This window comes from Triticum dicoccoides, chromosome 5A, assembly GCF_002162155.2.
Source record: "Triticum dicoccoides isolate Atlit2015 ecotype Zavitan chromosome 5A, WEW_v2.0, whole genome shotgun sequence".
Lineage (NCBI taxonomy): Eukaryota > Viridiplantae > Streptophyta > Magnoliopsida > Poales > Poaceae > Triticum > Triticum dicoccoides.
Genome location: NC_041388.1, coordinates 396501166 through 396515916, shown reverse-complemented (window position 1 = coordinate 396515916; position 14751 = coordinate 396501166).

Genomic DNA, 14751 nt, shown 5'->3' with positions numbered 1-14751 from the left:
GTCGACGCGTGGTCCCGCGCGGAGCTTGTAGACCCCCGTGCGAGGGCGGTGCTGAAGAGGATGAACGCGGGCCTGAGGCCGAGCAACTTGGGGGCGGCGAAGCTGACTGGAGCCACGCTCCTGAGGGAGTTCTTGGAGCATCGGGTGGCTCCACTCCAGGAGCACTCGCTCCCATTGTGGAGGCTTGGGGAAGCGGACGCCGCCTTGCACCTAAGCTCTGAGGCCCTGACCGATGAGAATCTGGTCGCGGCCCTCCATTCCTTGGTTGGGGGAGACGTGGCGAAGCCGGTGGGCGCCCCCGTCCCCCTGTTCCTTCGTGGCGACTGGGAGCAGGTGGTGAACGCCATGCCCACCTTTAATGGCGATGGGCTGGTGCCCGCGGAAGCTCACGAGGGTCTTGCGGTGCTGGCGATGGTGAACATGTCCTCCGGCAGCTCCAGCGGGGGTGAGGAGGAAGAAGAGGCGGAGGAAGAAGAGTCTGACTTTGAGGCGACTGGCGAGGAGTCGGGGCAGTCCTTCCCTCGGCTCAGGTCTCGGGCCCACCGCTCCATGCCGAATGACGACGATGCCGGCGCCAGGCGAGGAGAGGAGAACTCTCCCTTGGTCACAAGGAAGGGAAGGTCGGAGCTGGTTCCCCCATTGTCCGCTCTGATCCCTGAGCGGTCTGAGGCCAGCCCCAGCCCTCCCGACGTGGCTTCTGCTTCCGGGCCTCCCGAGGTTGATCCCAGTTGCAGGCTCTCGGGTATCAAGTTCGGCCGGAGGTTGCTTGGGTCCGCGAGCGACGACCAGTAAGTGCGTGATTCCTGCTTTGCTTGGTTTCTGCCGTCGAGGCTTGACGTCTATATTCTTTTGTCAGACCGGCGCGTGCGGCGAAGAGGTTGAAAGGGGCTTCTGCGGCCCCGCTTGGGGCGAGTCCACCTGCCGAGACGGCGCCTTCATCCACTGAGGGGAAAGACGGCGCGGCTCGCACTTCTCCTGACAGTCGTCCTCGCGAGGCCGACTGGGACGCTTTGGCAAGGAGTCAGCCCCCATGGCCGCACTGACCCTGGAGTCGACTGGGTCGATGCTGCAGCCGGGGCAGTCAAGGCCCAAGGGGTTCCTTCCTGCCAAACCGTGATTACGCTGCCGTCTTCTTCGCCTGCTCCACCGGTTTCCGCTTCTTCTATTCCCTCTGCCTCCGTCCTAGACCAGGTCGCCAGTGAACTGAGCCAGCTGCGGGAGGATCTTCTGAGCACGGACCCTCGCCTAGCGGCCGGGCTCCAGGTGTTAACTTCTAGCTAGGCCCGTTCCGTTGCCTCCGTCCGAGCAGCACTGAGCCAGGCCGTGGCGGCCTCCGAGGGGGAGAAGCAGGCCGCCAACCAAGCCAAGGACACTCGCGACGCTACCCTAGGCGACGCTGCGGCTGCCAAGGCTCGCTACAAGGAGCTGGAGGTCGAGCAGCAAGGCCTGCGCGACGAGCTCGCCAAGGAGGTCCACGGACGCCAGGAGAAAGAGAAGGAAATGGAGGCTCGGGAGGCTGCCATCAAGGACCGGGACGTCGAGCTTGATGATCGCCACGGCCGATTGGAGACGCTGGAGTGGTCGCTGCAGGCGGAGAGGACCGAGCTGGACACCAAGGCGGAGGATCGGGTGGCCTTCATGAAGATGGAGAGGAGGGCTCGTGCCGCGCCGAAGACGCTTTATGAGAGCGGCTTGGAGAAGCCATTGGCTGGCGCGGAGGACGGCCCCGCCAAGGTGCTTCCCTTCCTGGTCCGTGCGCTTGAAGATGTCATAGACGGCCTTGGCCCCACGGCCGAGGTTGAGGCGCGCGCCTGTCTTCAGTGGCGCTGACGCGTGTCCTCAGCCACGTCTACATGCGCGACCCCAACGTCGACCTCAACAGCCTGCTGGAGCCCGTGAGCGGCGACCTTGCCACCGCTGCCGCTGTGGCCGTGAAAGGCCGAGCCAAAGCTTTGCTGAGGAGGTTCCACGCCTTTAGCATCTTGCTCGGGCGCGGTGCCGCCAACTCCGCGGCCCTAGGAGGCGGCGCCACTAGAGAGTGATCCCTTCGCGGCTTCTGTCCTGCTTTTATTCCTGCAACATGTACCATGCCTCGCGGAGGTGTTTAAACTTGTGTTTGGCGTCGTGAAACAATCTATGGCTTGTAATATTTGCTTTGAATTTCCTGGAATTTGCATTTTTCTCCCCTACTTGCTCGCGTTCTACGTCGGCAGGGCCCGGCCCAGCGCATATCTCACCCAGCATTAGCCCCAACCGTAAACCAGGACAGGACTAAGGAGTGAGGGGCTACGTGGCAAGTTAGGCTCCTGAGTCGCGATGCTTAGGAGTCCCCCTTGACGCCCAAGCAACAAGTAGGGAAGGGGGAACGGGGAGTGGATTGATCTTTCTGCGTCGGCAGGGATCGGCCCCGCGCATACCTCACCCAGTGTTAGCCCCGACCGGAAACCAGGACGGGACTAAGGAGTGAGGGGCTAACGGGGCAAGTTAGGCTCCTGAGTCGCAATGCTCAAGAGTCCCCCTTGACGTTCAAATGGGTTTCCATACCTTGGCTCCGCTCGGGGAGGGGCGCGTGACGACCAGGTCCGAGGGACCTGGCTGGGTGGCGTGCGCTCGGGCGAGGCCCGGCCGTAGCCCCCGTGTCCAGCCCCCTCGCACGGCGCTCCCGATGGGAGGCGTTGCAATGGCGCCGGACACTGAGCTCTGGGCTCCCTGAGGTTGGTACGGCTGTAGGCCGCTCTCAGTTGTTTATCACCAGCGCGGAGCATAGCGCTTTCGTATGTGTACGGGCATAGCCGCTCCTTGATAGTGTCGTCAGCCAACGCGGTGCATGGTGCTTCCACTAGTACGTAGGAGGGGGCTCCCCTCCAGGAGGAGCCCCCGGGGCGTGTACCGCCCCACCCTGACACGTGGCCGGCACGGTAGGGCTAGGAGAGGTGTATCTGGGCACTCGTGAGCCAGTGCGGGACTCACGAGGCCCTACCTCGAGGCGGGTTGCGCCTGGCTCTGGGCCTTTATCAATGGTGTGTTCCTGCAGGGTGGTTAGAATGCAAATGCTCTACGTCCTCAGGTCCCGGCCCTCGAGCGAGCTCAGCCGCTGCTGGTATGACAGGCCGCAATGCCGTGAGTCAAGGCCAAGGGATGAGGGCTGGAGAGCCAGTAGGAGCCCATGAGTCGCGATGCTCAGGTAACCCCCTTTTAACGCGAAAGCGCTTTGCATGAAAGCGGAGAAGTCCGCGAAAAGTAGTAGGTGACAATTAAGCGCGAAAGAGCAAATTCATTTTAAGTAGACGCAGGAAAAGCAAATGCCGCTGGGACAGGCCCGAGCAGCTCAGGGATGATGCAGCCCGAGGGGCGCCCCCAACAAGGTAAGTAAAGAGCATAAGCAAAATGGATACATGCCGCAGGGACGGACCCACGCGACCTAGGAATAACGCGGCCCTGTGGGCGCTCCCAGCTAAAAACGGAACTTAGAAAGATGTCACCTGGTGTCATTTGAAGATGGGGTGATGTTGAAGAAGCGGGCGATGCGCGGTGAAGACGTCGATCATCACGAGCCCCAAGGCCCAGGAGCCTCGGGAGGCTCCGGGGGCACAGGTGGGTCTCTGAGAGCCATCTCCATCTCCGCCAGGACCGCTTGATGCCTGACCTCCTGAGCCTCCGGAATGCTCCTCAGCAGGCACTGATGAGCGGGGACCACGTTCGGCAGGCCAAAAGGCATGTGAACGTAGCTGTGAGGTGGACCCTCGCAACGCCCCATGCGCGAAGGCCAGAGGCGCTCCTCAGACGCGGCTCGGTTGAGCCCTGGCACGTCGACGCAGAAGCGTAGCTCACCATCCTCGCCTGGATGTGGGGCCATGGTGGGAAAGCGGCGGCTGCCACGCATGACTCTCGACTCATGTAGACCCTGAGTGTTGCTTGGGATGAACTCCTGAGGGTTTGGTCTTCCTTGCCTTGTACCTTCCTGAGGGAAACGTGCCTGGAAGCACCCCTCCAAGTGGTGCATGAGCGCCTCCCTCGCGACCTTGGCAAGGTCGGTGGTTCTCCGAGAAAGAGCCACCGAGCCCTGCCTAAGGAGGGTGCCGGGCGCGCCTTCCTATGCAAGAGAGGGTGGTGCTCCCTGATTGGGCGCAGATCCTGACGCAACACCTCCGGAGGCGCCTGCCTCCTTATGGCTTGGGTCAGGCGAAATCTTCTTCTTCTTAAGGGTCGCCTCGAGAAGCCTTCCATTCATGTGGTCTGGGTTTTCGATTGCTACGGCTTGGAACACTCGCTCAAGTGAACACACCGCATCCCTTTCTTCACAGGGTACAGTGTAGACTCCACCGCTTCCTAGCATCTTGAGGACATTGTACCCATGGTGAGTCACTGCCATGAACTTGGGCAGGGCTGGGTACCCGAGGATGGCGTTGTATGGCAGACGGATGTGGGCGACGTCAAAGTCGATGAGCTCGGTGCGGTAGTTGTTGCGCTGTCCGAAGGTGACTGGAAGGCGAACCTGCCCTATGGGAACAGTGGAACCATCAGTGACTCCTGAGAAGGGCTTGGTCGGCTAGAGCTGATCGTACGACACTTGGAGATTGTCGAACGTCTCGACGGACAGGATGTTGAGTCCTGCTCCACCGTCAATGAGGGTCCTGGTGACCTGCACGTTGCTGATAACTGGGGAGCAAAGCATCGGGAGGACTCCGGCCGTTGCCGCGCACTTGAGCTGATCTGCTGAGCTGAACGTGATAGCGCACGTAGACCACCTGAGAGGGCGCGTGGCCTCAAGCTTGGGGAGGACTGCATTCACCTCGCGAGCAAACTGCTTGAAGATGCGCTGTGAGGCTGGGGCCTGCGTGCCACCCAAGATGCAAGCGATTGCGCGCGGCTCCTGGAAGCCCCCAGCTCCCTCGTCTTGATGTTGGTATTCGTTCCTCCTTGGCGGTGGCGGCAGAGGAGGAAGGCCTGCGTTGCCATGCGGCCGATCCTCACGAGGCTGACCTCTCCAGCCTCCCTCGCGAGGTTGGTCCTGCCAGTGATCCTCGTGAGGTCGGTCACGCCACCCTTGGCGAGGGCCATGGTCTTCCCATCGTCTGCCACCTCTTCCTCCTCCTCGGCCATAGCCCCTGTCATTGCGCTCGGGGTGTCGTCCGACACGTCCATCTCTTACGGCCCTGAGCTCTTGACATTCGTTAGTGTTGTGGGTGTGGAGGTCATGGTACACGCAGTACCGACTGCCCTTGGATGACTCAGGCTGATCTCTGCCCCGCTTGGTGTCTGACTCCACTGCAAGCACAGCAGCCCCCTTTCTCTTCACGTCCTTGGCCTTGGGCTTCTTCTCTTCTGGGTCAGCAGCCGGGAGTTCGAGGAGGGAAAGGCGCCCTTCCTTAGCCCTAGCGCACTTGGTCGCCAAGTTGAACAGCTCCAGGGATGTGCACAGGTCTTCATGGATTGCTAGCTCCTCCTTCATCTTGACATCGCGTACGCCGTCGGAGAAGGCCGAGATGATGGCTTCTTCAGTCACCTTGGGGATCTTGAGGCGAGCGTTGTTGAAGCGCTGGATGTATTTTTGCAGGGTTTTCCCTTGATGCTGCCTGATACGACACATATCGCTCACGGCCGGGGGCCGGTCGCGAGTGCCCTGGAAGTTGGTGATGAAGCGAGTGCACATCTCGTCCCAGGAAGAGATTGTGCTAGGAGCCAGGTTCAGGAGCCAGGTGCGGGCCTCATCCTTGAGCGGCATGGGAAACCAGTTCGCAATGACCCTTTCGTCTCTGTTGGCGGCTTCGATGCACAGCTCGTAGAGCTGTAGAAACTCTGCGGGGTCTGCCGTGCCATCGTAGCGAGGGGGCAGGTCATGCTTGAAGTTGCCTGGCCATGCGATGCCGCATAGCTCAGGGGTGAGGGCGCGGCAGCCCGCTGTAGCCACCGGTGCCTTTTGCTGGTGCTGGGCTTGTTCCTGGGGATTACCGCGTGCCGCCGCTTGGAGCAGCGCGGGGTCTTGGCATGAGAGGTGCAGGGACGCGATCTTGGCGCACCGGCGTTGGGAGCGCGCGAGCACCTTCTTAGGGACGAGGGATCTCCTGCCAGCTCCTTTCTTGCTGCGCAGGCACCGGACGTGGAGGGTCTCGCCCTGGGGCTGCGCGCCTTGGAGCCAGGGCGCCTTCTTGGGGAGGAGGTGGTGGAGGCGCCTCCTGATCGCCGCCTCCTGCGCGGAACGGAGGGCGAGGCAGTGAGAAGGACGGCAAGGGGAGCCCCTTGGGGTGCTGACGAGCTCGGTGATGCGGGCAAGCCAGTCTTTGTAGAGGTCGTCGACGGGGCGGTAGTGCAAGAGCTCCCTTGCCAGGAGCAGCACGGCGTGAGCGTCCGTGGGGGCGCGATGGGCAGGGGACGACGAAGCGGCTGGAGTCAGCGACGGTGTGGCGGTGCGGCCCTCCCGCCATACCGAAGGATGCTGGGATGAGGCCTGCTGCTCGTTCCACGTCGGGCCGGTGGCGGCGTTGGCGGTAGGCGACGGGGAACGACGAGGACGTCCGCCGATGGGCACCGTCTAGGCGACGCGGTTGGCGAGAGCAGCCTAGCGCTCGGCGCGAGCCCGACGAGCGTCAGCCATGGACACGACGGAAGATCGTACGCGAACAGCGGAAGAAAGATTCCGGCGCACCCCTACATGGCGCGCCAAATGTCGGATTTTGGGTTTCGGCAGACCCTTGAGGTTCGAACACTGGGGCGCGCTCGAAGATCTCTCCCCTACCGATCTACGTCCGATCTCCTCGCGTGATTTGAGCTGGAAACAACGAACAACACAAGGGACACAAGGTTTATACTGGTTCGGGCCACCGTTGTGGTGTAATACCCTACTCCAGTGTGTGGTGTGGTGGATTGCCTCAGGGGCTGATGATGAACAGTACAAGGGAAGAACAGCCTCGCGAGAGGTGTTCTTGAGCTGGTGTGATGAACTGCTTGCGTGAGTTCAGTAGCCTCTCTCTCTCTCTCTCTCTCGTTTTCGGTCCCTCCTTCTCTCTGTGTCCCGTTGTCCTTCCGGGGTCTCTCTCTCTCTCTCTCTCTCTCTCTCTCTCGGTGTCCCTCTGCTTGTGATGTCTAGCTCTACTTATAGAGGTCCTGGGCCTCTCCCCAAATAATGAGCGGGAAGGGCGCCAACAATTGGCCATTTTGAAGGGGAACATCTAGTACAAGTTATCCTGACCAAAGGTGGTCTTCGGATGCCAAAAGCTCTGGTGATGACACCGTCTTGGGCTCCACGGTAACCTCCGTCCTCCCGCTCTGCTGGTCTTGGTCTCGTTGCACCGGAATGGTAACCTTTGCCCAATGCCTTGGCCTGTGCTTGCCCCCTTTGCACCAAAGGGGAAACAAGGACACTGCGCAGGCCGGTGCCCGCCTGGCGCCCGCCTGGTCTCGATCGTCATGGCTTGCGTCATGGGCTCCTCGTGAGGTACCCCTGCCTTGATCTCTCCGCCTCCTCGCGAGCCTGCCTGATGAGGCTGCCTCAGAGGAAGCTCTCTGTCATCCCCCCCTCCCGTGAGGCTTGGCCCCTCGCGATGGTCTTGAGCTTGAGCTGATGAAGATGGGCCGCGCTGGGCCCCCGCTTGAGCCACGCCACAGGCAGGCAAGTCTGGGGACCCTCGTTCCCAGAACACCGACACTCGTCGCACCACTCACTCATAGAAGCGACTCGAAAGCCATTCATAAATTTAGTAAGTTTATCACAGGCATATCATTTTATTACATACAACAGGTTATCAACCCACATCGACAACAAGGATACATTATAAATACTAAAGTTTTCACCACACAACAAATAACAAGCAATGAAATGAACTTCAACTCAACCATTCCTCAGCGTTGGAAACGCTTGCTTTGAACAACAAGTGATTCTCTGGGACGGGCCATCTATTGTCGATCTGGAAACCAACGCAGGACTGATCATCCAAGCTGAAGCGGCCTACTATATCAGTACCACGGTAGGGAACCACCCAAATGTCCGAGGTATAGACACAGTTGATTCTCATAAATGGTACTAGTAACGTTGTGTCAACAGTAGTTGGACCGCCTTTCACCATCATCATATAGTTTTGTCCAAGGAAGAGCGAGTTTTCTCCAAGACTATCAATTCTGTACCAGGGAGAAGGAGTTGGCGCTAGCACACTAGTATCCATCCTGAATACCATGCAACGGGTGTTGGAATTGGTCCGGAGAGTGTGACCATGGGAGACTACACCTGCTTCCTTAGCAGTAACATCGTCAGTGGGCTGTTTACACACAAGAAGGGGTGATCCATCGGAATTAGTTGCCAAGCGCCATAGAGTATATGGGCGCTGCTCGTCCTCATGCTCATGATCATCACCATCGTCATCTCCCCCTTGGTTATAAAATTTTTCAAGTATAGGTGGTGGGATGTTCACAGGACCTTGGAAACACAAGAAGAAGGTTAATTAGTAAAGGGAAACTTGCTAACCCGCATTCATGTGGATGAAACAATTATAATTACGGTGGAAGACAAATGTATCGAAACTACAAGGATCCCATGCAAAAACAGTGCCACAAGTGGTGGCAGAAAACACAAGGCCCTCGTATTGAATTGCATCACAGTACTCATCCGTGTACAGAAACTGATTTTTGAGCAATATCCATCGAGTCAAACCACCAAGGACGGCAACAAGCTTGTCGAAGATAGCAACAATTGATAGTTGTTGTAATTCCAAGAGCGGTTGGGAACTCGACAAATTGCTATCTTCCGGAGAAGATAGTCACCATCATCATATTTGAACGTGCATACAATACCGGTGTGCTCAACCTCTGGGCAGTCTGCTGAGATTTTTGGAAGTGGAACCCGGTCACGAGTGTACACATTCACAAGTTCCCACTTGCAGTTGGACCCAATGTAAACAACCCAATCTCCATTTGCGCCCTCCCAAGCCTTGCCCTCAAGCGATGGCATCTTAACATCATACGTATCATTATCAAGCGGCATCAACTTGCATAGGGCGAGGCCTCCGTCGTGCCGGCTCCAGTCATCAGGGTCACGGCGAAGAAGATAGGGGAGATCAAACCGCTCCTTGATCCCTAGGTTCTTTGTAATGATGTTATTAGTTGAGTCGAGAATGGGCTTGAACGAACCTGCCATGCTAGCCGAGATGATGGCGTCGCACCGATCAATGAGTTCCTCCACCACGTCATCTTTTAGATTGGGGCAAGAATAACGGGGTCATTTCTGGCCTGTTCCCTCCATGGAGAAGACGATCGAACAATGGCAGAAGAAAGGGTGAAGGGCTGAAGGAAAATGGAGGAGGGAGAGGAAGAGCGTGCGACAGCAGTTCCAAATCGAGAGGGAAAGGCGAAGAGTCGGTGGACGGTTGCGAGTTTGCCACGGTTCACGAAGAGGCGCCCCGGCCTACACGTCCGTTCAAAAATACTCCTACTCGCCGTCGTCTCACTGATATGTTGGAACAGGACCACATGTCAATGAAACATGGTGTGTAATTTCTCATGCAAAATGCGATCTGGCCACGTTGGCCCGAGGTGCCGCATTAGTTATCGACCTTTATTTTTTTAATGGCATGCCGATCAGTTTTGAAGCACGACTAACTGGTACTGTACGCAGAGAAAATATAAAGTACTCTACCACTACTCCACCTCCAGTACTAGTAGTATAAAAAAGATATATAGGCTGGAGCTTGAGCGCTTTCTTGCTAAGGGCTGCCCACTTGCTTCTCACACTACCACCATCTCTCCAGATCTAAAAAAGACGGCCCCTCTCTCCCTCCTCAACGGTTGTCACAGATCCGTCGGGGAAGAAAAGGACGTGCAGCATTGACGCACTCGTCGTCGGCGAGGGAGGTCACGCACTAACGACAAGGCCGTCCTCTCAGACCTAGCACTCGCGCGGGATGGCCTCCATCCCCAAGCTCGCTGCCGTAGTGTGTGCGGAGGACGACGACCACGAGCGAAGCCACTTCTCACCGACCGTCAGGTATGCTACCTCTTTTCGAACCATAACCTTGTTCTATTGCCCCTTCTGCCACATCGTTGCATGTGGATCTTTTTCCACTCCACCATCTTCCCAATTTGCTATCCTCTCCTCTGCTGGCCACACAGACGAAAACCATAATTTGCACTATTACAGGAAACCCTACTTCATGCAGACTAATCCAAGAGAGTAGGAAGGGAGACTGTACTTTCCAAGAGAGTAGGCATCGAACCCGCATCTAGGTTGAAAAGGGCAAAATTAGTAGCTAAGGAACGAGTCTCGTGTCTCTTGGTTGAAGAAGGGTAGAAAGGCATGACAACGCAATAGAGAATGACTAGGTCGATCGGTTTGTTGTCCTCGCATAGGAAAAAGGTGGCTAAAGAGAACAAAAATGGGACGTAATCCACAAATGCTGCCTGGATATTTGTTGCTCTGGCAACCATACCTCCCTCACCACTCTGCGTCCATGGAGGTACATCGTACTGGTGCGCCCACTGTCCGAATGGGCCTCCCATGCTCTTATTACCAATTTTTTTGCTATTAGTATAACGCCAGCAGTCAAGTCAAGCAATGCTACTGCTAAAGTGATGCCACATTTAACTAATGCCGCTCTCAGTCTAATGCCACCGATAAATTTCACCAATGCCATTTAATTTCATTGGATTATTTCAGGGTTAGCTGTTGATTATGGATGTATTAAAGATTTTTCAGCTAAGGCATTCTAATGATGTTGCACAGCCAGTATACCAACGATGAAACTTGTTACTACCTTCAGATTTTTGCACTGTTAATGCTTATAGATTACATACCTCACTTTCATGAGATAAGTTAATGTTTTTGTACAGTGTCACCAAAATGCCAAGGCGCTGATCTCATTTTATTTTGGTTAAACTGCACAGACAATTATGAAGATAAGAGGAAAGGTCAAGAGTGGGCACCTCCTCCTCCGGCTGTTCTCTTGATTCGTTCGATCAAGTTTTTATGTTTGATCGATTATCAAGATTGGGATAGCAATTTTTAAGGTCCACCTGAGTTTTTATGAAATGATATTTACCTTGGAGGTACATGGTTTGCAATTTTTTTATAATGTCATTAGTTAATAATGCTAGTTACCTTCATACTTTTCTATTTGGTTTAATGCTCACGCACAGCTAGTATACCAATGCTGAAACTTGTTACCTTTACATTTTGTATTGTTAATTCTTATAGAAACCTTCCAGCGCTAGATTTTATTGAAATCTGTTCAGTAAAACCATTGTACTGTACCCTGTAATAAACTAACTACTCTACTGTTGCATAGCCACTGGATTAGTGTATATTTGTAGTATTCGAATGGTGTTGCATTAGCGTATGGAAATAAATAAAGTGTGGCAAGCTTTCCCAGACATGTGCTCAAGAAAACTACTACCTGTTTTTCTAAATACTAGACGTTTGGGTACTTTAAATTGAACCGTGAAAACGTCTTATATTAAGGAACAAAAGGTGTAGAGTTCACTCAAATTATCCCGGTAAAGCTAGTCACACCTTTGTTAAAATTAATGTTCATTATGTTATCGGAGGAGGTCTGTATGTTTGTCTCTAATGCCTGTCGACTACATACCTGACATCATGATGTAATGTTAAGTCATTTCCTTTTGTACAGTGTCACTGAATTGTCAAGGCGGTGATGGCATTTTATTTTAGTAGAACTGCACAAAATTTGCTTAAAAGAAGAGGAAAGGTCAGGAATGGCTCAGTTTTATAGAAAAAACTATGCATGCCTTCCTGACATCAGCCATTGTTGCTTTATTTATTCCTTCAAACAGGTGGTTAGAAATAGTCTTGCAACCTTTTCCCATTAAGAAATTGGAATGCTTATATTTGTGAGTCTATGCTTCAACTAATGCCACTTTTAGAGTAATCACAATTTCAATATCTATGCAAACAGGGATGATCGATTTTAGTGGAACTGCATAAAAAATCCAACTGGCTCAACATTAGGAGCATGTTTTTTTCCAAACCTTTATATCCAATTGGTGGCACTATGAGCTGTTCATTATCAAGGTACATGGTTTGCTACTATCTTGCTACTCTTTTTGTACTGTCATTAGATAGTAATACTAGTGGTTTGCATGTGAATTTATTGGCAGGGTGGACCTACATTGGAGGTGCAGGACAGGATTCAATGATTGGATGCTCAATTTCGGTCGTATCGATTTCACCTCTTCCATCACTGCGAACATGGATATCCTTGGTCTGATGAAGAATAGGCACTGTATTTCTGCTCTGAACCAGCAAATCAATTCAGTATGAAATTGTACAGGGCAAAACATAACTGTATCAGATTGTCCAGTGCAGAACATGACATATGCTAAGCGGAAGAGACATGTCTAAACCAAAAATACAAGGTGTGGTATATGTTTACTATCTGGTTGATATTTGTACAGACAGAGATGTCTGCCCGTTGCTATTTGGCAAACAAACAATGTGTCCGCAATTTTGGTTGAACTGCACAAGAGAATATTATAGACACTGCATGCAGTGCCATTTAAAAATAGACACAGAAAGATTGGATAGTCACTTCATGGACTGCAGAAAAGTAGTATTGTACTATTTATTGGACAACACTAGGTGCTTCATTTCTTTGGTCTGATTATACAATGGGCATCATTTTGCCTAAGTTAAAGTTTGTATTCCTAAAATAGTCTCGCGGTGTGATCGAGAGAAGACCAAATCATATTGCAGTGGATGTTCCTCCGTCATGTGTGGTTCATTCTCATGGTTCCAGCTGTTGGTGAAACCACTTACGTTTGCAAGAGGAATTGTAGACTTCACAAACAAATTTGTCTTTCAGTCGTACTGAATGTTGGCCAAGAGAAGCATCCATGTTAGTAGGAAGAACATATGTTTTTTTCTAGATCTTTTCTTTTGGAGCTACATATTTGTATATGATCTGTGAATCATTGAGATGCATTAACATGTTGATCTTATGTATGGGAATCGTACTAGTTAGTTTTAGTTGCGACGAAAGATCCGAAGTGGCTGATCTTTGCTTTTGGAGCTACATATTTGTATATGATCTGTGAATCATTGAGATGCATTAACAGTTACTTATTTTTGTTTGCTCAGTGTTTACATGTTACTGATCGATCACTAGCTAGCCTACAAATGCGCTCCTGGCAGTTTTATTTGCGACGCAAGATGCGAAGTGGCAGTTTTTTCAATAAAAATGCCTACCTCTGAAGAAACTGACAAGCTACACTATCAATCCTACACGGATAAAAATGCCTACCTCTGAAGAAACTGACAAGCTACACTATCGGTCCTACACGGATAAATAGCGGACCATGCACGTACTACCTCCTTTCCGATTTGCAAGGCTCAATTCAAGAAACGACCTACTCGATCCTACACAAATGAATAGCGGATCATGCACATACTAGTACCTCCTTTCCGGTTTGCAGGGCTTAATTCAAACCTCTCACCAACCAAGGTACTCCCTCCATCCGGGTTTATTAGTCCCGTGCGTAAAGCAGCAAGACCAATGCAAGGCAATAATTAACGGCATGCAGAAGTTTAAGCCTAATTAATTACAGTGATTTAAGTGGCTGCATGCGTGCCCTCGGCTGCGACTCGTTGCATGCTGCTTCGCGTACTGCCTGCGAGCGACTCTCAGTGCCTGCATGCAGCCGGCCGTAATTAAGGCAGCTAACTGATGCGAAAAAGATACGCTTTAATTGTTGTGGGCTTTTTAAATCTGTGGAATCATTATTGACAAGAAGGGCGATGATTCGAGTGCACTCGTTTGACCGCCATGCCGGCGTGCGACCCAGACGGGACGGGATGGCACAGTCATAATTTCAGTTTCTCTATTTTTCCCCGGCAAGCTGGCGCACTAAGCCATTATGCATTGAACTGCAATGACTATCGTGCTACCTTCTGCCTATAAGTACTGTTTCCCGGCCTTCTCCGGTGCCACCATGACCCAACTCGCCATATCCTCATAAGCCCCCACCGGCCCGACATCGCTCGCCACGTCCGCCATGCCCCCGCCCGTCCGTGGTAGGCTACGCCGGAGGCAGTCACCGCCGGAACTAGTGTTCGGGTTTTCACCGGAAGGCAGACGGAGGGAGGAGGCATTCTATCTGTCTTTAGATGATAATGCAGAGATCGAGGAGTTGTTGGAGCGCGACCGCATGGTGGAGGAGCAAGAGTTGTTGGAGCGTGACGGCCTGGCGGAGGAGGAGCACATCGCTGATTTGCGCCGCTAGCGGGACATGGAGCAGCAGCGCACCGGCGCTCTGAGTCGCGAGCAGAGCGCCCCCAACTGGGCCGACTACGTGGAGGCCGGCGCCCGGCAAATAGCCCTGGAGGCTGTCGGGCACGCACGCGTTTGCGACGCTGATTTTTACTACCAGCTCGTCAAGTGGATTTCCCACTTGGAAGGTGAAGCTTCGGTGGACCACGCCGGCATGGAAAGGGCCAACGCGCCCTATCGCACCTCTTGCAAGTCCGAGGCGAGGCGCACGACGCCGGTGCCGGCGTTTAGCGTGTACCATAGATGGCGGCCGGCATTGTCTAGTTAGCTAAGAGTAAGTTAGTACTTATACGCTACTAGAGTATTAGTGGGAGTAGATAGTTAACTTGGCTATGATGGTTGTCAACGTGGAAGTTTAGTACTCTATATGTGGATCAGACCTGTTACATTGCTCTAAATGTTGAACTTTCTGTTTGAACGTATGGAATGGGCTGTTATTTTTTAAAATGGCTTGTATTTGTCCTCCACGGGGTTAGAGGCTGAC